The following is a 24,135-nucleotide window of genomic DNA, read 5'->3' as shown; positions in this document are numbered from 1 at the left end:
AGGGGCTCCTGGACTTGAGTCCAACCACCACAGCCCTGGAGGACTGGTCCACAACAACACCCAATTTATCAGCTTTTAGGGAAAAGCAACAACACCCAGTTCATCAGCTTTTGGGGGAAAACAACAACTCCCAATTTATCAGCTTTTAGGGGAAAACAACAACACCCAATTCATCAGCTTTTAGGGAAAAGTGTGGCATCAGCCGAGGCTGCACCCCTGGGGCAAACAGGGGTGAGGTGTTTGCACCTGCACAGATGAACTGATCCCACTTCCCCCAGCTCATAGAGACACCAGAAGACTTTATACCTGCAAAGCACCTCAATATCCATGGATAAAAATTGCTATTAGCGCATTCCTGCCATATTCTGCTCCTACTTGTATGCTGGTTTTCCAGGGTCCCTAAATCCCATCAGTAAATGGGTCCAGGGTTCCCCAATTCTTGCCCTCCCCTGGTGCTGCAGCTCATCCTGCCCCTTCCCAGACTGGATTCCAGCTCAGCAACTACACTGCATTAGTTCTAAGAAAGGGTTAAAAGATCTTTTTTCCTGCCATATCAAGTTCCAAAGGATTCCAGAGACATCATTAAATTTAACCCCAAAAGGTGAGCAACCGCCCCGTGCCCCCAGCCTGCACCCAGGGAGAAGTGAAAGCGAGCAGCTCACAGCCTGCAAAGCTTTTCTGCTCTTCTTATGTACCCTGGCATCTTGCCCAGACCTATTTTTAAGCCCATTTACTAGAAATCCCACAAATTAAAGGAAATACGGATAATGTTGTAAGAATCCTTTGGGCCAAATAAAAGCTACACATAATTTTCCTTGTGCATCAAGAGTAAGATCCTTAACCACAAAAACCAGATTTCCCCAAAGCTCTTTTGCAACAGCGAGAGAGAATCTTGTTTTGTAAAAAGTTGCTTTGATTCACTCCTGGATTACAGGGAGCCCCGCTGCCTCCCGGCCAAACCCAGGAGTGATTCCTGTTATGAAACACAAGAGGTGTTAGAACACAAATAAATTCAACATCTCCAGCTCTGGAACGGGGACTGCAAGGACAGCAAGGCACAGAGTGCACTGGGGAGAAGCTGCAGGATGGTTTTGGGGGTTTTTTTCCCTCTGCAGAGGAGATTTGGGTGGGTTTATCCCCCAGATTCTATGCACTGTTGTGTTCACAGTGCGTTCATTCCCCAGTTTCTGTGCACTCAGGGCTCATGGAGGGTCAGTGGGCTGGAAAATTTCCAACCTGCGGGCAGGACAGAGCCTGTCCTCCATCCCCTGTCCCCATTCCCAGTGCCACCTGCACCCCCAGGATGGGGACAGGATGGTGACAGGGCGAGCTGTGCATCACCCCAGCCCCAAGGAAGGGTCTCCTCAGCATCTCCTTGGGGATTTTCTGAAAAACAGGGATTTTATACAAAAATAAATCTATCTCTGCTTGAATAATGACAGTGTGGTCAGCAGGAAATAAAGGAGCATCCACCTGCTGCAGGGCTTTGGGAAGAGCTGAGTTTTATGCAGCATCCACGATTTTAACTTTAAATAAACTCCACTAGCAGCTCTTGTACTGGGGTAAGATTAAAGAGAAACCAAGATCCGTGTTTGACTAGAGCTCATCAGACAAGCAGAAACAGCCCCAAAACACAGCAAGTCAAAGCAGAATTTGTGGTTAGTCCTGGCACGGAGGGAATGAGGGGAAGGTGCTTCCTTTCCCCATCCAACCTCACTCTCCTTCATCCCCACCACTGGCTTAAAATGTCTTCCTCACAAACATTCCAGCTTCCTTTTAAAAAAGGAAAATAATTATGCTGGGGAATAACCACTTGTCTCCTACAAGCACACAGATATGAACAGTTAAACACACAACTTTGGGAACTTTGCCAAGATTTATATGTTTTGCATGGAAAGCAAATGTTGGTGTTTTTTTTTTTCCCCTGCCTGGGAAAATATTTAAGTGCTAAGTTTATGGAGCCAAGTCCATTTATTCCTGGTTTAGGCTGCTGCTCAGACAGAACTGAATTAGTGATTTAAGCAGCGCTGGGGGATGCAGAGCTGGCCCACGCCACAGCCCCCAGCCCAGAGCTGTGCTGGCACGTGGCTCTGGGAATTCTAACAAATCCCAGACAGGGTTTTACCCATGGCACAGGATGGCAGGAGTGGCCACCCTTCCCTGGAGCCCCCCAGGTCCCCCCCAGTTCATTGCTGTGGTGCTTTTTGATGCAGTGAAAGTCTTTTCACGGTGATGCCCTTAGAAACAGCAACACTTGATTTGCATTTTCCTGGCCCAATTTACCAAATCCCTGCCTGCAGATGGAAACTCCTCCCTGTGATCCCAGCTCAGAGCAGCTCCCAGCTCCATCACTGTGCCGGGACCAGTCCCACGAGCTGAGGCAGCAGTCCTGTCCCATCCCTGGAAGTGTCCAAGGCCAGGCTGGACAGGGCTTGGAGCAACCTGGGACAGTGGAAAGGGGATGGAATAGGACGAGCTTTAAGGCCCTTTTCAAAAAAAAATCATTTAGCAATTCTATAAAACCCCGAGATCCACTCTGTCCCAAGCCTCAGCCACTTGCTCACACCTCGAGACCTCTTCACAAGGCCCTCCAGCATTTTGCAGCAAGCCAGCCAGTGATTTTTGCCTCTGTATTCCCATTTATTTGTGTATTTTTGCAAATCTTTCTGGCCAGTTAAACCAGAACCGTGGCGATTGCGAAATCAGGAAATTTGCTGCAACGCTCTGTAACTCTTGCAAGGCAATTAGCCAAAGCCTCACACAAATAAGCTTTTTTGCCACACCATTCTAACCACCAAGCATTAACCCATTTTCTTAGGAAACAACATCTGCTGAAACAACTTCCTAATCTAGCAGCAGGCATGGAAAAAACCCATTGCAGTCTCCCTAGTGCAGATTTGCACTGCTCAGAGGGGTCTGACCAGACCCAGCCTCCTCTCACAGACCCTCTCCCTGGAATATTTATTCCCTGGGGCAGGAAAAGTGTTCAGGTCAAAGGTTTTCCTGCAGCACTTCCATGTTTTGAAGACAGAGATGAGGGCTTTGGAGCAGGATTTGCATCCCTGCACCCCTGAAATCCTTGGAGATACAGGAGCTGCACCCTACAGCTGCAGGGACAAATCAAAGCACACAGGTGTCATTTGTAAAAATAAATAAACTACTGAGCAATAAAGCAACAGATTCCATTTCCTATCCTGGAATTACACAGCTTTTTTTCCTGGGAAATTTGGAACATAGAGCCAAAATCAGGCTCCGTGATTCGCCCTAGGAAAGACAGAAACCACACTGCATCCTTCTGCTCAGCCCAGCCTGAAACAGCAGCCACACTTCTGTGCCATTTGTTAGAACTCATTTCCTCCCTTACTCTCTGCCCCTGCTTTCTCCAGCATCCCAAAAGCCAATAAAATAAAATAAAAAGCTTCCTTTTGGGAACATACTGGTAATAATATTGCTCCCATCTGTTGGTAAGTCTGAGGACCTGCACGGGGAGCAAGGAGGCTGCAAAGCTGAAAGGGAGTCAAGTGTTTGCATGGTTTTAGTGAGAATGAAATCCAGCTTTAAACACAGTAAATCGGAGACTATTCTGAATCACCTCTTGAATTTTTTAATGCTACTCCTGGGAGCACTGAAGGTAAATATGTTAATTTGACTTCAATCATGGTGCAGGGGAAAAAAAAAGCAGCACACTGTATTAGTTTAGGGTACCAAGTCTTAAAACTATTCATGCATTTCTGCATATTTTATACTCAGCAAATAAAGTTCCAAGGTTCTATAAGGAGGCTGCAAAATTATTCTGAGTAAGCAATAATGAGCTGTGCATTATATAAGGCTGATACTAATGGTAATCTATTATTAAAATTTGAGAGTTGTAGCAGCTCCACAGGAGTCCAAGAGCAGGTTTTGCTCCCTGGGAAGGGAGAGCAGCACCTGGAGCAGGGAGCTTGGCCAGGTTTTAGGGGACCCAGGCTGCACCCCAGGGCCTTGGGATCATCTGTGCCATGGCTAATGAACTTTTCCACAGGTCCCTGTCCCACTGCAGCACCCTGAGCCCCAGCGTGTCCCATTCCCTGCCTGAGCGTAACACATCTCCCAAAATGCATTAAAAAATTACCAGGGCTCATTTTTAATTGCCAGGTTTGTGTATCTCAGCTGTCCCCCGAGCCAGCCTGACCTTGGTCCCTGCTGGGCTGCAGGGATGTGTCCAGTGAGACCCAGGGAGCTCTTCCTGCCTGTCCCCTCTGCCAAATCCCCTCCAGGGCCTCCAAGGAGCACCAGGGTGGGAGCATGGACTCAAATCTCAATGCAAGAGGCACAGCCCAGCACCCTGGGCCACTGGAAGGTTCCCTGCCCTTGGAACAGGGATGGAACAAGACAGGCTTTAAGGTCTCCTCCAAACCAAATTCCATGGTTTTAGAATGCTCAGCAAGTTCAAGCCAAGCTTTGCTTGGTGCTGGTTTGAGCTGAATTTGTTCTGCCCCTCTCCTGCCCCATTCCTCCCTGGAGATGGATCCTTCCTGGGGCTGCTGCTTCAGGATCCATCCCAGCCAGAGCTGAGGATTTTAAGGACAAATCATCATCTCCTGGAACAGCACCTCTCTGCATTGCTGTGAGAGAAACAAACAGCAAAAAGCCCAGAGTTTGGCTCCTTTTCCTCCTTCCTACATCTTTTGGTGAGAATTGAAGCAGTCTCTGGAGGCTGCAAATGTGGATCTGGAGAGCTCACACAGAAATAGGCACAGCAGGGAGGGACCAGGACATGTCCATGTTTAACCTGCACACCTCCATCCCACAGAACTCATGGATCCTGAGCACACCTGGGAACGTGGTGGTGTCACCCCATCACCTGCCCCTCGGGGGAAAATCCTCCCTTGGTTCTGCATGAAATGCAAGATTCCATTTGTTCCTGTGTTGCAGAGAGCAGCCAAGCTCCTTTTTCCCCAGCGAAACTGTGCAGTAAGTGCAGATCCCAAAGGCAACGTTCTGCCCAAACCAGAGGATAACCAAGCAAAATAATTCCAGGAGAAACAAACTTAGTCTGAGCCCTCTCTGCACCGAGCAGGATCTCAGACAGCAACGAGCCCTTCGCTCTCTCCACGCTGAAAAAGGGAAGGAAAGCAAACAGAGCAGGTCAGACTGGCTGGGAGTTCCTGGCATCCACCTGCTCTGTGCCTGTCCCTGCAGCACTGAAGGGGTTAACAGCTCCTGGGGGATGTAACAGGAGCTGGAGTCACTCACCCAGGCATGGCTGCCTGTGAATGAAGTTGCCTTGGAGATGCAGCCAAAAGCAATGACCAGATATTAACTTTTCACCAGGGGCTGCCAAGGCAGGCAGGGCTTGTGAGACCAGCAGGACACAGCTCCCAGCCAGGCTGGAACATCCGGGGGGAGGCAACGGGAGGGACCCCTGATCCCCCCCAGAGCAGCAAAACTTTGTGTTTGCTCAAGGAACAGGAGGAATTTCCCCTTGCAAAGCCAAGCTGGCCAGAAACCCCAGCTCTGGGACCTTCTGGAGCGGGCAATTAATGTCCATCAGCAGGATGATGCCTTCCCTTGGTTTAATTTTAAAGTTGGTATTAAAGATAGCAGCTCGTTGCTATTAAAGATACCAAGCTCCCTAATTCCTTCTGTAATCAGCCTCATAAGCAGAAAAAGCAGCACGGGCACCTCACCCAGTGCAGCTGAAATGAGACATCATGACACAAAACCATTAAGAAGGAGCTCAGAGGCTGGGCTGGGGCAGGATCACACCCCTGCCTAAGCCAGCACTTCCTCTGCACCTCCAAGGGCAGCTTTGGAGCTGGGTGAGCAGCAAGGAGAGGCTGCTGTGCCTCCCAGGGCAGCCTCACAGAGGGAAACTCAGCTTTAACTTTCCCAATCTCAGCTCAGAGCTCCCTTTTGCGCCCCATGAAGGTGCTCAGCCACTTCCCAAGGGGACAGCGTGAGCAGGACAGGGGGTGACCAAAAAGGTGGCAGCAGATAGCACCAGGAGGAAGAGCATCCACTCAATCCCATGGGTGGAACCACCTCACCTGCACCTCACCTCACTGAGCCAAGGAAAAACAAACACCTTTCAACCACCACAAGGCTCCTTCTGCATGGGATAAATCAGAGCAGCACCCTCCAGCCTGCCCTGGGGAGCACCCAGCACCGATGCACACACCCCAAAAACCCCTGATTTCAACCCAAAACCCAGCCCCTGCAGGGATGGTGCTCTGCAGGCCCTGTGTGAGCTGCACTGTGTCCCACACAGGGCATGGCTTGCACACAAAGCCCAGCAGCACCAGCAGGGATAAACGGGTGCTGAAGCCACACTTGGGGCTGTCAGGGACATCACAGACCCAGGAAGATGAAATAAAATGGACATCTTCCCATCACAGCAAACACTTCCTTCCCATCCACACGGCAGCCCCTTGGTATTTTTTCCCTGAAGGAAAAACAGAAGATGCTTTCCATAAGCAGACGATTTCAGCAGCTAATTTTACCATCACTTATGGTCGACTTTATGACTAAGATTTCATGCTGACTATATTAATCCTGTCAAATTTCAGAGTGAGAGAGAAATGATACTGTATATTTTATGGCTGCAATAACTTCTAAGCCATTAGACATGCATGCTGACATGAAAGTAATCAAATTGATTTTTTCCTATTACAATGAAGAACTTTGTATGAGCAAATAGTCTTTCTGGCACAGGAATGAAACTCCAAGAAGCCTGTGCTCACTCAGGAAATTAGGAAATTGCCACGAGCCATCGTTCAGAAATTCGAGTTTTCTGCTTACTCACATTTTATTGTCACCAAAGCTGAAAGGGACACGTTAGCCAACCAAAGGATTGACAAAAAGGGATAATCAGAGGGGTTTGAAGCCCTGTTAAATACTGCAGAAGCTGCAGTTAAATGTTTTCCCAGCGTTAAAGGCTCCCCTGTGCCTTTTTTAACCTCTTCAGACACATTTTTACCCCCACAGCTCACTGGCCACTCCTGCAGGCGTTGGGTGGGCAAGGTAAAACGGACCAGGGTAAATTGCTCAGAGCGTTTTTGGCAAGCCCAGGAGCCCTGGAAGTATAAATGGACAGCCCACAGCCAATGAGAAAGTCAGAAGGTCAACTGAAATTATTTTTAAATGCAAGCAGGTCTTTAATTGTAAATTCCACCTGCTCGGTGCTCCGTTGAGCGCTTCAACACCCACTCATCCCTGCACTTCAGCTCTGCCCGCCTAAAATTCCAATTGAAAACCCCAAAATTCCAATTGAAAACCCCAAAATTCCAACTGAAAGCCCCAAAATTCCAATTTAAAACCCCAAAATTCCAATTTAAAGCCCCAAAATTCCAATTTAAAGCCCCAAAATTCCAATTTGAAGCCCCTAGACCCACCCTGCGTGCCAGTCTCTAGAGAAAGTGAGGCCCAAGCAGCAGACAAGGGGCAGGGCAGGGGCTGTGCAAGCCAGGCCCTGCAGGGATGGGCCAGCAGGGCACACCTGCCAGGTGGAAACCCTGTGGAAACCTGTTTGCTTCCCCTGCTGCGTGAGAACACGCTGGGTGTGAGAGGGCAGGATCACAGAGGCTCAAAGAGTCAGCAAGCAGAAGCAATTAAGGGCAGATAACACCAATAATGCAGGAGACTCACCCGACACCCTGCGGGCACGGCCACGGCTCCTCTGCAGACAGCAAAGCGCAAGATTTTCCTTTAGTTTTGGGGTTTTTTTTGTGGAATATTGGTATCAATCATTAAATAATGTCAGATCTTTCAGACCAAGTCATCCGCACGAAAAAAACTGGCAGAGGGATGTGCTAGAGCTGTCTGAAGGCTCAAAGAGGTAGGGATGTGTATGTATATACACACTTATATATTTATATTTATATACATATATGTATCCATGTCTTGGGTTAGCAAAATAATTACAGTTTTAACATGGATTTATTTCAAATTAAAATGCTTTGGTGGCTCTCTATCAATAGCATTTATTTCTGGTTAAGTTTTCTTTTGGTATTTTTTTAAGCAAAAAAGAATTTAGAAATACAAAACCATAAAACCACAACTACATGGATCGCCTCAACCAAGACTTGCAAAACACCAATTTTAGTGAATTCAGTGAATTCTATTTAGTAATTTCAGTGAATCCCTTTTCATTCCACACCAGACATTTATAAAATATCAGAGCTGCCATGAACAGGGAACCTGCCACTAGACCAGGTTGCTCCACCCAATGTGGCCTTAAAGAAAAACAAAGTTGGGTGTTTTGTTGTTGTTTTGGGGCTTGTTATTATTTGGGGTTTGGGGCTCGTTATTATTTGCTGTTTGGGGCTCGTTAGTATTTGGGCTTTGGGGCTTTTTTAAGTCACAAAGCCAACAAGCGTAAGAAAGTTTAAAGTAAGTTTTAAGTTATACAAGCGAAGCTCTCCCAACAAAACCCAAGCCAAAGCTCACCCCAGCACACTGAGCCCATTAACCAGCACCAACCCAAGGTCCTCCTGCTGCCCCTGAGGTTCAGGAGGATCCCAGAACATTCCAGAACAAGCCTGACCGGGGATGTGGTGCCCAGAGGAGGACGAGCAGCGAGCCACAAACCCTCCACCACCCCAGCAGGAACCAGCAAACCCTTCCAAGCCAACCCCAACGAGATCCTGCCTCAAAGTCCTTCCCCACAGCCCGAGTGCTGCGGAGGCAGAGCCTCCCAGGAGGGGCAGAGAACAACATCCATGAGTTTCTCATGACCTTCCCGAGATTGCCATGACAACACCGCTGCCACCCTCCAAACATGGATATATTCATTTGCACTGGTGTGATTGAGAATAATTAGAGTGAGATTCCCTGAGCCAGGGAGTCACAGCTCTGGCAGCAGAGCCCAAGTTTCAAGGGAAGCAGCCTCAAATTTAAATGTAAAAAAGAAAACCGACAACACTCCTCGGAGCCGCGTGACCTAATTCATTATAAAGAATGTCAGTTAGCAAACCTTTTAAATAAAACATTAAGCTAGAGGTAATTTGAAGCCTTGTGGATTTTGTTTTACTCAATTATTTTCTAATGCTTCAACTTCAAGAATAAATATGCAGGAATAAAAAAAAAAAAACGAAAAAAAAGAGGAATACTAAGGGTTTCATTTAATTCTTTTTTCAAAAGAAATGAAGACATTCATACTAAACCAAAATACCCTCAACCAAGCTGGATTTTTAATTAAAACTTTTATGTCCTACAAGATTCTTCAAGGTTATAATATCTGCTCCCACATCATGAGGCAGCATCACGCTCACACAAGGGCAAGCCCAACATCCACGTTGGAACAACCTGTGCTATGCATTGCTGTACCTTATTTCCAGGACATCCACTCACAAATTAAACCAGGCTGGAATGCTATTTCTTCCCTGCCCCATAATTTCCATAACCACTTGCAATTTTCCCTCTGTTGGGAAGGGTTTCCCTGCAGCAGGCTGAGGCAGGGGATGATCACGCTGGCCTCTGCTTTGGTTTTATTAATGCCTGGTGCTAAGAGCAGGGCTGGATGAGGCAGGTGGGGATGGAAAACCTGCAGAAGGGCAGCAGGGGGTAAAAGGCACTGCTGGTGATCACAGCTTAAAACGAGGTTAATTGGGAAAAGGGGGGAACAAAGGGAATCACAGAATCCTCGAGTGGTTTGGGTTGGAAGGGACATCAAAACCTATCAAAGCCATGGGCAGGGACACCTTCCACTGTCCCAGGGTGCTCCAAGCCCTGGCATTGAACATTTCCAGGGATCCAGGGACACCCACAGCTTCTCCTGGAAGAGCAGAAGTTCTGTGATGAACAGGAACAGTTCTCCTGTGATGAACACTACAAATGCTCTTCTAAGAAATACAACAAAATAAATTAAAAAATAGTCATAAAGAGTCATCCTTTGGAGAAAAAAAAAAGAAGAGTTTAGAGCTAAATATTTGATTTGATTTTGGCAGCATCACCCTTTTCCAGAGGCTACCAGAAAGAGATTTGCAGGAATGTGCTTAACACTGCTTTGCTACGAGTCCGTGCCGCAAAACATTCCGGAAACAAAGGAACCCAGAAGATAAAAAGATTCCTTTCCGCCACACTGTTCAGAGCAAAACACCTCCCTACTCTGGTTCAGCCTTCCTTGCAGTGTTTAAAAAATAAAAAAGTCATTTTTTGCCTGTAATTCACCCAGTGGGTCCAGCAGGGATCCCCGGCAGTTCCCATCCTGAGCCCAGGAGATGCCAGGGAAGCAGAGCCAGCTCATGTCACCCCTCACTGCCCTGATTTTCAGGTCACAACCACACCCTGGGGCCACTTTCGGGGTGTTGGAAGCTCTCCGTGTCGCGGAAATGAAGGATTTGGTGTCGGAGGAAGGTGTGAAGGGTGGAACTCACATGGCACATCACACCCGCCCCAGGGCGCCCCTGCCCCTGCACCCAGGGCTCCTTTTCAAGGCAGAAAACTCCGGACAAATCCATTTCTCTGCAGCAGGGAATCAACAAGGATCAGAATTCACCCATTCATAACAGGGAAACCCTGCAGCTAGAGGTGGAGCCAGGCAGGGCCGGAACATCCAGCCTAAGTTGCTTGACGAATGCTAACTATGACTTCCAGCTTATTTATCTAATTTGGGTTGATTTTTAAATATTGAGTTATCTAACCAGACACAAAAGGAGAGCCTGAAAATTTCCCGTGTTAGTGAAAACTCTCCCTGCTGCTTTAATTCAATCTACATGTCTGAATATTACTGACTTTTCTCAATCACATTTGTATTGAGAAATCAGGAGCTCGTTTTCTCAAAGTGGTGTTAAGTGCCTGGAAAACGGGGTTCTGCAGCAAAAGAGCCTCTCCAAAGCTGACTGAATGCACAGCTTGCAAGCATTTTAGTCATTTACAATATTTATCAGGCTCTATTTTTGTCAATCAATCCATAAGAAGAGCAGAACAGCCAATACCCATAAAACAATCAGCTGGATTTCAGCACAATCTGAGAAAGGGGCAGCTCTGAACTGACACAGCCAGTTTGTAACACACAAAAAAAAAAAAAATACATACAGCAGGGATGAAGTCAGTGGCAAAATCCTCAATGGCTTCAGCTGGGCCAGGATTACCTCCAGGAACGTGCTTGGAGAAACACAGGGGAGATGCCAAGGCTGGGGAAAGGAGGACGAGGGAAGATTTTAATGCTCTCAACAACTCCTGACAGGGGAGACAGGCCAGGGAACAGGGTCAGGAGAGAGGGGAGGGCCAGCTTGGACATCAGCAGGAATTTCCCCATGGAAAGGGTGGCCAGGCACTGCCCAAGGAGTACCCAGCCCTGCAGGTGCCCAAGGAAGGCCTGGATGTGGCACTCGGTGCCTGGCACGGGGACAAGGTGGGGACGGGGCACAGGATGCACTCAATGATTGATTCTTTTAAAATGATTTAATAATTGCTACATTTGCTCAATGGGATCAATGATCCCAGAGGTTTTTTCCAGCCTCAGTGAAGGCTGCAAGGGGCAGGAGCACCCATCCCACCCCCATCGCATGGGTCCAACCCCACGCAAGGTGGTCTGACGGGTCCCAGTGACCCAGAGGGTGACACTGGTGGCACTGGGCACCTGGGGGCTCTGTCCCTGTGGGGTCCATCCCAGTCCTGCTCTTGGAGCTGCTGCTGAGCATCCCCACCCCATGAGGCACCACCACGGAATTCCAGAGAGCACCAAACAGAACATCAGAGCCTGTCATTGCCATCAGTGCAGACTGGAAGCAAAGATCCAAGCACAAAACCCCTGCCTGCCCATCCCTGAACCCACGAGGTACCACTCACTCCCCCCAGCCCCAGCCTGCTTTTAAAATTCAGCCTTTATCAGCTTGAGTTGAGCAAATCCAGTCAAAAGGCAGAAACGGATTGTGCTAGTAAGCAGAAAAACTGTTACATCTTCTGAATGTAATTTTGCCAAAAGCCTCTGCACAATTTTTTTTGTCACGCTTTGCATTATGAAGGAAATTTCTTTTTAGAAGAACAGGAGAATGATTTGCATAATATTCTTTGCAAGTTAATATCAGCCTCTGATAATGATCTCTGCATAATGCAAAAACGTTTGAGAAGACTGTTACAACACTAAGTAATCATATTTTAAATTATGTTTCCCTTTATAGAAAGGTGTTGCAAAAACACACAGACATGAAATCTGTCTGTTGAAGTCCCAAGAACCACCTGACCATCTTCCCACTATTCTACTGTTACAGATTGCAACACTGCCTTTCAAAATCTTACAAAACAAATTACACTGCAACAGTCTGGCTTCACAGAAGGCAGAGCTTTTTCCTGCGCTGCTGCTCCGGCACTTTACATTTCACAAGAGCCTCTGATGCGCTGCAGGGGTTAAGCAAGGGCCCAGAAATGAAGCTGTAACGCCATCAGATGTGGTTATTTAGGTGGACTGTCCCCTCTGTCACAGTGCCACCAGCACAGGTGGCAGCACCAGGGCATGCCCTGCCTGCCACCAGGTGGGTGACTCCTGCTCTGGCCCAGCTGCCTCCCAGATGGAGCACTGGAATTCAGGCTGTGACACCCCACAGGGATCTCCCCAAAATCCCTGACAGGAACAAGGTGCTGGAGCAGCCAGGAGATCTCTGCTCACAGCATCACTCATGGTAAATAACCAGGTCAGGAACCCGACATCAAAGCAGAGGAGCAGGAGGAAGCCATTTGTACAACTCTGCAGCTGGGCAGCATCCTGCTGGATGTGGGCGATTTCCCTCCAAAGGGGGATGTGGGTGGGCAGCTAATGCACTTGGATATTAAATACTTAATATGTCACTGAGCCTTAACAGCCACAGGCAAGTGGTTAAAGCCTGAGCCAAGCCTCCCTGAAGTGACAGGAACAGAGGGAGGTTCCCGAGATGGGAGGAGGTGGAATCAGGAGTGGGATGAGGGCTCTGGGACCAAACACACAAATGATGGAGCTCAGATCTGGGGTGGAGCATGGAGCAGGACCCAGGGGGTGGGCAGTGCTCCCGAGGGCAGTGCCAGCAGCAGAGAGTGTCCCAGAGAGCCACAGTGCCCATGGCAGCCCCAGGAGCACAGTGGGCAGCACGCTCAGTCAGTGCCACCCACGGCTGTCACACACACAACAGGGCAGCATTCAGCCTCTGCCGTGGGTGGTTCTTGTCCCACCTACAAAACCAAGCCTAAAATTCAAATACCAGATCTGAGCAGCCAAGGCAAGGAGGAAAAAACCTCTGAGATGTCAGTCTGGGCTCGCTGAGGCAGCTCAGACACTGCCCTGGCTATGGAACCATCCCAGAGCCATGAGATCATTCTTTGATAACTTGGCGAGTTTGTCCAACACATGGACTTCAGAACAATCCTTCAATCCATCCCATATCCCCTTTCCATACCTTTCCAAACAGGTTCCAAGCAGCTCCTGGCTACACCTCATCCCAGGCTCCCTCAGATGGGTTTGCAAGCATTGGGAGGTTGGTTGGGCTTTCCTCCAAAAACCGCCAGCAAATCCCTCCCTTTTTCCCCCCAAACTGACACATCCATCCACAGTGGTGGGTGGCACCACCACCAGACACAATTCTAAGCTCCCAACCCAGCTGCTGTCACCTGGGCAGCCATCACCTGGCCAGCAGGAGGGGAAACTCCTCCCAGTAAACACCAGAGCTCCCAGCAGGTGCACTGGGGCGGGCACAGGGTGTGGGAACCGCCTGCCCCAAACACTTCCATTGCTAACGCTGCACCCTGGGTCTCACACAGCATTCCTGAGGCACCCAGGAGAGGTCAGGAGCAGGCTGCAGGGCGGGGAGGGGACACCAAGGCAGCCAAACAGCACCAATCCCTCAGGCACAGCCAGGGCAGGCTGCAGGAGCACCCGCCATCACTTGTGATGCTTCATAAATGCACTGCAATTGAGCTCTGCTTCCAGGATTTTTGTGGGGAAAAACCACCTGGGAGGAGTGAAAAAGAACCAAGAAATCACGACTCTCACTCTACAGAACCTCAGAGAAGAGTGGTAAAAGCCACTGGAGTATTTTTGTTTAAAATCACCCGCAACACTTTGCACTGTGGACATCACTGTGTGCCAGTGGAGTTCTCTGGGTTTTCAGGATGGTCAGGCAACAAATTCAGCTCAGTGCTCTGCCAGGCTGTGCTGGGGTGACAGCCTGGAGCAGACACACACAGGCTGCAGCTTCTCCTGGTTCCTCCACCCCCTCCAAGCTGTGCTGCCCTCCTGTCCCCCTGCAAAGAGTTAAGTCCTCCCTCCTGCATCACTTCTCCTGCCAAATGCAGATTAGTCAGCAACTACTGCAGGATACACCTCTCCTAAGGCACTCATGAACAAAGCAACAGCCAGCTTGGGACCTGAAAGGGAAGGTAAATGAGGAAACTTCCTAAACTCGATTGCAGAAATATTCATGAAGGTACCCCAGGCTCAGGTACCTCCAGCTGCTCTGCTGAAGCTCCCACTGGCTCCCAAGGGACTGCAGAGGTGGGATGGACACTAAATCAGTGCTGCAAGCTGGAACTGGAACCCACCAGAGCCTCTGAAACCACCCAGAGCCAAAGCCCCAGCCCTCACTGCTGACCCCAGAGCAAACCTTGGGATGGAGGCAAACCAGAGCACTGCAAGGACCCTGGGCTCCATCCACATTTTTACAGACACACAAAGAAACCAAACACCCAGCAGTCATCCGAAAGGCCAGTTATTAGATCACTCGAAATGAGCTGAAATGAAATTCCCACAGGTTTTATTGGACTACTGAGATATTGATTCTGGTGTGTGCTTCTCACTCAGCTTGCAGCACAGAAATTCACCCTGCTAGAAATCCCACCTGTGTGCTGGGCCAGAAAATTCACTGGAAATGACCAGGGCTCCCTTTTCCTGAGCCTAAACTTTCCTTTCCCCTAAGGACATGTAGCTTAGTTGTCACAAATGCTGCTGGTTTCACCCAAAGGCACAAACCACCCCCTAGGTGCAGAATACACCCCCAGTTCATCTGACCAGCTGAGCTGGGACAAGGATGGCTCCCCCATCCCTGCCATTATTTGACAATTTTGGATCCCCATCCCCAATTCTCTCCAGTTATAAATTCACGCGACGCCTCGACAGCCAAACAACACCGCCATAAATTATTATATTTTTTTCCTACCCACATAAAAAGGGAGCTAAACAATTAAAGCCCAGGCTGTGCTGTGTGTGCAGAGGCACTGCAGAGCTCCAAGAAGCCCTTGCCCAGCCGGGGTGCCCAGGGCTGGTCCCTGTGATGAGGTGCCAGCAGCAGCTCTGTGCTGCACAGCTCAGTGCCCATGGCAGGAACCAGCCCCAGGCCTCTGCCAGCCCAGAGCTGGGCTGCTGTGCTCACCCCAATCCAGGGTTCTGCTGCTCTGCTCACCCCAATCCAGGGTTCTGCTGCTCTGCTCACCCCAATCCAGGGTTCTGCTGCTCTGCTCACCCCAATCCAGGGTTCTGCTGCTCTGCTCACCCCAATCCAGGGTTCTGCTGCTGTGTTCACACAAATCCAGAGTTCTGCTGCTCAATCCAGCCCAGAGTTTTGCTGCTCTGCTCTCCCCAGCCCAGAATTCTGCTCTTATCATCCCAGAGCTCTGCTGCTCTGTTCACCTCAAACCAGAGCTCTGCTGCTATGTTCAACCCAAAGCAGGGTTCTGCTGCTCTGTTCTCCCCAAACCAGAGTTCTGCTCTACTATCCCCATCCCAGGGTTCTGCTGCTCTGCTCTCCTCAACCCAGAGGTCTCCTGTTCTCCCCAGCCCAGAGTTCTGCTGCTCTGCTCTCCCCAGCCCAGAGTTCTCCTGCTCTGTTGTCCCCAAAGTTCTCCTGCTGTGTTCTCTCCATCCTAGAGTTCTCCTCCTCTCCCCAACTCAGATTTCTCCTGCTCTGCTCTCCCCAGCCCAGAGTTCTCCTGCTGGGAGGCAGCAGCTCTGCGGCTTGCACAAATCTGCTCAGCTTTTTTTCTTTTTTTTTTTTTTTTTTTTTTTTTTTTAATATCTAAATAAAAGTTCATGCTTGCAGCATAAACACAAGCTGGGCTGGCACTCCACTCCTCCCCGGGCGGGATGTGCTCATCCCTTGAGCCGCAGCTCAGCCAGTCCTGAGGTGCATCACTGCCTGGACAGCAGCACAGCCACGCTCCCAAAAACCCCAAACCCTTCCCGTGCTGGCAAGGACACTGCTCTTCCCTAAAGGACCTGCCCTTCAATTGATCCAGCGTCCCACAGGAGGTGTAAAGCTCTGGAGAAGGCGTCCAGGAGTGTGCAAGGCTGGGACTGAGCAGCACAGAGTGTTCTGGATGAGGGGCTGAGCACAGCCCATGGCCCTGATGCAGCCATGGCACAGATCCTGGAGATGTGTGGTGACTCAAGAAGTCCTGATGTTCCTGATGCTGGATTCACTACACACAGCCTGTGAATTAGTCAATCCTCCTCTTTCGCCTGGGGAGGGGGGCTGGTCCCAATTCAAATATTGTGTAAGCTGAAAGAGAGCCTCTAAAAAAAAAAAAAACAAAACCAAACCCAAACAGCTAAAATGCAGAAATACTATTCGGGAGGAACTGGGGAAAGCTGAAGCAACAATGACAAACGATTCCTTGCTGCTCTGCCATTCCCTTCCTCCCAGGGCCTTAAAAAGGCCTCTCACCATCCTGCCCTGGCCCTGCTCACGTTACACTGGGATCAACCAAAGCTGAGCCTGGTGCTCGTGTCCTGCCCAAGGTCACCGAGACAGCCAGAGCCCAGCAGGAGCCCAGCCTGGAGCTTCTGGAGCTTCCCAGGGCTCTGTCCCAGCCCCTGACCCAACATTCCCACATTTCCAGGTGTGACACAGCACTGGGGAGTGATGGAGCAGCAGCGCTGGGTTTGGCTTTTGGCTTCATTTCCATGGACACCAAGGCAACCTTCCCAACTTCCCCTTTTCTCCAAGGCTTCTCTCTCTCCCTGCTCTTCTTCCCCCCAGTTCTTAAAATCCAATTATAGCACGACTCTCTCAGCAGGGGTCAGTGTGGAATAAGAATCGCCCGAGTTAATGGACATGAGACCAAGAAAGATTAATGCCTAAATGGTTTCAAAAGTTGTATGATGCTGATTTCATTAACATTTTAATTGTAATGTATCTTTTTAATCTTCTTTCACACTAATGGTTTTTATATGCTTCAAGAAAGAAAAGAGAAAAAAAAAAAATCTGCTGACAACAAAAATATCAACATACCAAAATTAACAGACGGAACTGAGTGCTGTAATGGGAACTGAATGAAATGCAGAAAACCATGTTAATGATGCATTAAGAGTAGAAACTGTGCTCAGACAAGAGTCAAAAATTCAGCCCTACACTTGCATGCCCTGCCTTTGAACAGAGGCACCTTTCCCCAGGTGCTCAGCACAACCCCACATTGTATCTTTCAGGGGGGAAAAAAACAACAACCTGTCAAGTTACTTACGCTTAAATGTACATTTCATAATCACTTACAAGTTGTATGAAAAGAACCATAAAGCAACAACCCCAGCAGCTTTACCAAATGCAGAAGTTTATAAAAAAAAAAAAAAAAAACTGCTGGCAATTAATCAGATTTAAGCAGGGTGACAGAGAGGAGCAGCAGGATCAGGGGAGGATGCTGCTGCTGTCCATGTCCCTCTCCATGGAATGGCACTGCTGTGGCTGTCACCACTCTCTGGGCTCAGGCTCCTCAAGCCACAGCAGAATTCCCAGACAGGAAAGATGCTGCTGCAACTGCCGTGCAAAATTTTATTTTACTTAATTAGAAGACAATTAAACCTTAGCAATAATGTTTCATTAAGCATGGGCGTGTATTGATGATGTTAGCATGGATAAATGGAGGCACAGAAGGAGCAGATAATTGGGGAGCAGACAGATGAAGTTTTAAACAACTTTGGTTTGTAGAAATAAGTGATAGATACGGCTCTGTCACCTGCACAAGCTGCAGGGGTGATGCAAAAACTACAAAGTTTTCCTTCCCAGTCCATCAGAACTTCTTAGAAGGGAGAAAACCCAGTCAGAGGGATTCAAAGCCTCCTTATGTCCATGAGGAAATCATAATCCCTAGGTTTGCCATGAGGATGTGACTCCAGCCACAACACAATAACCAAAATGCACAATATCCTGCTCAGGTTTAAACCTTTTAAGGTTTCTGCAGCTGCTGAGGTGCTGAAGGAAGTTTCTAGTGAAGGGGCAGCTATGAACAGAGGTAACTCCTGCTTGTGGGGATTTCATCCCACAGGATCTCAGCCATGGAGCAGAGCCTGTGCCAGGAGGGGTCTGTAATCCCACGGGGCAGCCAGGCTCGAGCATCCCACTGGAATCCTCCCAGCAAGCCCCATCTGCCTCTTCCCTTGGAAACCAAATCCTTTCATCCACCTTCAAATGGATAAACCCTCACTCCCATCTCCTTTGGGCACGTGGCCACTGCCTTCTGCACGGCACACCACGACACACCAGCCCTTTGTTGATGCCTCTCATTTCACCTCTGTGCAGCACAACCCCACAAAGCTCAGGAGGGCCAAAACACCATCACCCCTTTGCCACCACTGCCCAGCCTCCCTGCAAGCCTTGATGTTCTCTCCTGCTTCCCTAATGCTTCCTATAATCCAAGTGTAAATGTTTGTCCTATGACAGGGAGAACTGGCATGTAAAACATGTCCCCCCACACAAAATGTATATATTTATCCCAGGCTGCCATATGCTTCCCAGTGGGTACCACGGCAGGAATGCTGCGTGGAGCAGAGCCAGGACCCTCCTGTATCCCCACCCCAGCCCCCTGCACAGGCTGTGCTGCTGAAACCCAGCCCCCAGGATGAGAAACACCTGTTTGTCCCCCTGCCCATCCATCCAGAGCAGCCCTGATCACACAGAGCAGCCCTGATCGCCGCCCAGAGGGAAAAAAGGAATTTTCTCGTGAGTGATGCACAGATCCTGCTCACGGCTCCACGGCCCTGGGGATGACACCAGGGAGGTGAAGGGTTTAATCTCGTCCCGGTGCCTATATATGGTCACTGTGATGGAGCCACCTCCCCGAGCTCACGCTCTGCTGCCCTTGGCTGCTGGCACCGGGCTCGCAGCAAACTGGCAGGGCCTGGGCACGGCGCCGGCGCGCCACAAGTCAGCAGACTCACCACGTTCCTGTGCTCTCTCTCCCCCTTTCCCAATTTTTTCTGGCTTGTAAAAAGCCTTTTATCAGTCAAAACCCACAAAGAATGCGCAGATCCTCAAAAAACCCAACCCTAAAACATTTATTTAAGAGTGTTTTATAGAGAATTGTTGCACGGGGGAAAAAAAAAAACAAGCTGTCAAGTTAGTTATGCTTAAATGTACATTTCATAATCACTTAGGTGTTTTATGAAAAAAAAAATATATAAATTCAATCTTTTGGTGAAAAGTGTATCAATTTATTCAGCCCACATAGGCTGTTAGTGCTGGGTAGTTTGTGGCTGCAATTCCTGCCCCCCCCCTCCCCATCCACCCACCTAGGGGAAAAAAAACCTCACTGAAATACTTGTCTTCATAGGAAATGCAACACCAAAAAATGTACTTGACACGCAAAATTCTGCGAAAAGTCTGACGTGAGGACCTCTGAAAAGCCCGAGGCCAAACTGCGCCGGCTGCGAGCAGCCCCGGGAACACACACAGCACAAAACCTGTGCCAAGGGCAATTTATCTTCATTTTATCCATCCAGCCAGCAGCTTTCAGGGGGTCCTGGTCACAGCTACCACAGAACTGCTCTCAGCACCAGCATCCCAACAGCACCAGCATCCCCCATCCCTGGATCCATGGGATCCTCCCCAGGGAGCGGGAGGAAGGAAGCTCCACACTCTGCCTCCATCCTCTGTCCCCAGCACTCTGATTTTTATTACCTCCATCCCCATTTAGGAGTAACCACATGACAAAGCCCAGTGCAATCCTGCCCGGGGAGCTCGCCTGGGATTGCCTCTCCCTCCCCTGGAACACAGCATTTTAGCAAGTTTTCCCTTCACAGCATTCTTTGTAGCCACAAATTCTGCTAAGATTTAATTTTTTTTTTTTTTTCAGATGCCTGTTCTGCCGCCAAACATTTGCTCACAAACGAGTTGAACTTAAAAAAAAAAAACAAAAACAAAAACCCCAACAAAAAATAAACCACTAATGAATCACAGTTCCTAGCAAATGAGCAATTGCAGTTGACACAATGAATTATGCCTGAAGCAAGCTGGGAAACATATTTTGCAAATGATCTCATCCACAGGCAAACCTGGCATGACACTTGATTTGCTAAAAAAGACACAAAGCCTGTCAAAATTCCTGTCACTCCGCAAATAAAGTCAGGTAGAGAAAACCAACAGCCTCACCCTCTTTTAAGCACGCTTCACCTATTTCTCAATTGCTCTACAGGCTTGATTGAATAAAATAACAAAAACCCCACACGCCCTCCTGTAGGTGTGCCCATCCCAGTGGGTGCTGAGGGCCACGGGATGTGCTGCCACTTCCCTGGATGAGGAATAAATGGGCTGGGATGCTGCTCTGCTCTTTGGATGCCAAGCCCAGGCTCAGCTCGATTTGAAGCCTAATTGCAGCAAGATCCGATGCTCGATGCTCGCTCTGGCCATTAGGTATGGCAGGGAGCTCACAATTCCCTTTAATTTCCTCCAGCTGCATGCCTGGGTTTTATTTCTTTCATTGCATTCAAGTAAACTCAAAGGTTAGAAAAGAGAGAAGGGGGGAAAAGCCACTCAAGGGCAGCCCCCCCTGCTCCCCACATCCCTGGAGCTGTCTCGGAGCAGTTCCCTTTGGCCCAGCACATCCCACCCTATTTCCCCACCTGAAAAGCTGCTGGCTCAGAAAACCTGGAAAAACTCAAAAGCCATGGCTGAACCCTCCTTCTAACCCCATTTTGTCAGAGTATTTTTAAACACAGAGCAAAGCTGAGTCCCAGCACTGTTTCCCGGGTTGTTCCATGGTGTTTGTGCCCAATCCCTGTCACCCCAGAGCCAGCTCTGACCCCATCCCTGCCCACCCCACAGCCCTCCAGGAGGCTGGGCAGGACCAGGGGCTGTGCAACAGCCTGAAATAAATATTTCCATTCCAAGGTGAGCTGGGCTACGTCCCCAGCCAGGAAAGCACAGTCTGGAGGTTCCTCCCAAGCCAGCCCTGATCTCCCCGGGTGGATCAGGCCCTGGCAGGAGCTCTGCTGGTGTTTCTCCCCTGGCCTCGCTCCTCCTGACACCTCCAGCTGGGATCTGAGCCAGAGCCCAGCCCAAGGGACTCACCTGGACGCTCCAGCCAGGCTCAAGTTCAAGGAGAAGGGAATTTTCCTTTCCTGGACTTACAAGCAGTGAGGATGTTCCGTGTCCCCGTCGAGCGTGGGGATGCTGCCCTGTCACTGGCACCAGCCAAGAGGAGCCAAAATCTGCCTCCAGTTCCAGCAGGCTCCCTCAGGAAAGCACAGTCATGGCTGGGGGAGCTAAAAGGCTTTTATATTGCCAGAGGGCTCCAAAAATATCACCTCCAAAGTGATCCAGCATCAGCACATGCATCCTGGCTAATGGCATCCATCTCTCACAACAGAGGGGGGCTCTGGGAAAAGCTTGGGGAGCCCTGGAAAACATTTTGGGAGCACTGGAGCACTGCCCTGCACAGCCACAGCCCAACAAACTCACAGACCACCCTCTGGCCCCCGTGGGACCCCTGCTCCTGCCCTGATGCCTGGCTTTACTCCGCTCTCTGTAATTCCAGCCGCCTTGGGAGAGATTTTTTTGACAAATTTAAAGTTTCAGAAATCCATCCCCACCCTGCTCTGTCCCAACAGGACAGCTTTTACCCAGTGAAGCCTTAATTAAAAGGCCTCTGCAGGAGGAAAAACCCCAAAACACAGCAGTTACAGCCACAGAAGGACATTTACTCTCAGGAGGGATGAGATCCCTAATTTTTTTTCTACTTGCCACTTACTTCAAATCCAAGCATTATCACCCCCATCATCCTCACCTTGGGGTCACAGCCTTGCTGTCCTCAGCTGGGCAAGCCACAGCAAGTCAGCTGCTGAGGAACAGCTCAGCTTTGCTCTTTTTTAGTTAAAAGCTTTCAGAATTTCAGAGCAGGCTGTGAATCTGGCAGGAGGTTTGGGGGGGAGGCGTGCTGGGATGCTGCAGTTTGGAGCAGCTCTGCTCTGCCCAGGACCCCAGGGGCAGCGTCCCCACGGAGCAGCAGCAGCAGCAGCAGCAATCATCCCGCTTTGTTTACCGATCCCAGCTTCTCCTGCTGTTTAATATTTCAGCTGGAGAAGGTGAGCCGGCACGCCAGCCCCTCAATTACGCAGGGCGAGAGGCAAACACTTGGCAGGCAGCGAGCACATCAAGCTGCCCACAAGCTTCGCAAATGCCTCCGGAAAGGAGGAGGGGGGAGAGAGATGAAGAGAGAGGGAAAAAAAAAAAAAAAAAAAAAAAAAAAGGGAATATTCAAATTAATGAGCCGGCGGGTAATGGAGACTTGGCTGGAAGTGATCGTGCACTTCGCCGTCGGCCGGGCCGGCGGAGCAGCACGCGATGTACCGCGGGCTTCTCCTAGGGCAGGGGAGATGTTTGCAGAAGTCCTTGAGCGCTGTAACTACAGCAGGGCTGCGGCGGGCACGGAGCGCTCCGGCCCCGCTCCCGCACACCGGCAGAGGGGTCCCCCTGCCGTGGGGCACATCCCACCCGTGCCAGGGGACCCCCTGAGCCCCCACGGCTCGGGGTCCATCCCCAGACCCCAGTCTCGGGGTTCGGCCGGGTTTTGGATTGCAGTCTCTCCCGTTTCGCAGCGTTCCCCTCCCCTGCGAGCCGAAGTCCGAGCCTGCGGCTGCATTCACCCCTAACCCGCAGCCCCCGAGGGGGTTCCCGCACAGCCCAAGCCCGCATTGCCGCAGGACCGCCAGGAACCCCGAACCGCGCTTCCCGCGGGGGTACCGGGGGTACAGCCCGGCCGGTCCCCCCTGCCCTGCCCTGCCCTGCCCTTCCCCTCCCGCTCCCCCGGCCGGGACCCCCGGGACCCGCGGGTAAAGGGCGCGATGTGCGCGTCCCCAGCCCAGCCCAGCCCGGCATAGCCCAGCCCGGCACGGCACAGCCCGGCCCGGGGGCGATGCGGGCTCGGCGCTGCCCCGGGCGCTGCCGGGGCCGGGGCCGGGGCCGGGCCGGGGGTCGGGGCCGGTCCGGGGTCCCGGGGCTGCGCTCACCTGCGGGGCGCCGGCCCCCGAGGCTGCCCTGGGCCTGACGCGGCGGGGCCGGGCGGCGGCAGGAAGTGATTCCAGCCGCTCCTCACATGGACTTTCCCTGACCTCGCCCAGCAGCGCCGGCAGCCGCCGCACAGACCGGCCCGGCGGGACCGGCACCGGCAGCGGCTCCGCGCCAGGGCCGCCCGCGGGGCGGGGGCGGGCGGGGGGCGGCACCGGCCCGGGAGGAGCCGCGGGGGGCGGCACCGGCGCGGACACCGCGACCCCCCCGGGCCGAACCCCCGGCCCAGGGCCCGGGAGGGGCGGGCACGGCCCGGAGCGGGGCGGGAACCGCGGGGCTCGGGCTGCTGCCCGCGGCTCCCAGTGTTCTACTTTGTTTTATTTTATTTTATTTTATTTTATTTTATTTTATTTTATTTTATTTTATTTTATTTTATTTTATTTTATTTTATTTTATTTTATTCCATTCTATTTTTATTTTATCCTATTCTATTCCATTTTGATATTATTTTATTTTTTATTTTATTCTATTCTATTTTAATATTATTTTTTATTTTTTAAATTTTATATTTTATCCTATTCTATTTGTCTATTCTATTTTATTCTATTCTATTTTTAAAATTTTATTGTTTATTTTTATTTTATTTTTTGTCTATTTTATTTTTAGTCTATTTTGTTTTTACTTTAGTCTATTTTGTTTTTACTTTAGTCTATTTTGTTTTTATTTTATTTTATTCTCGCTTAATATTTCATCTCATTTTAGCCCTTTTTTTATTTTATATTATTTCTTTTTTGCTGTTTATATTTTTAATTTCCTCTTCCTCTTTCACTTTTTAAATTCCATTTATTTTGTCCGTTTATATTTTATTTGCTTTAATTTTTCTTTTTAATTAATTTCATTATTTCCTTCCTAATTTCCTTTTAATTTATTTTCTTTTACCTGATAATTTATTTTTTCTTTTTTATTTTTCGCTTCATTT

General features: G+C 49.8%; 1 protein-coding gene across 1 annotated transcript in view; it reads right to left on the bottom strand.

Moving 5' to 3' along the window:
* Nucleotides 1-23,326, bottom strand: part of NACC2 (NACC family member 2) — a 49,684-nt gene extending 26,358 nt beyond the window's left edge. The window contains exon 1 of the mRNA XM_059486483.1: nt 23,159-23,326. The gene's annotated coding sequence lies outside the window, so the exon portion shown is untranslated. The remainder of the gene's footprint in view (nt 1-23,158) is intronic.
* Nucleotides 23,327-24,135: the final 809 nt, after the last annotated feature.

The sequence above is a fragment of the Ammospiza nelsoni genome, chromosome 20 (assembly GCF_027579445.1).
Source record: "Ammospiza nelsoni isolate bAmmNel1 chromosome 20, bAmmNel1.pri, whole genome shotgun sequence".
NCBI classification, from domain to species: Eukaryota; Metazoa; Chordata; class Aves; order Passeriformes; family Passerellidae; genus Ammospiza; species Ammospiza nelsoni.
This window is presented reverse-complemented; position numbering and strand designations above follow the sequence as displayed.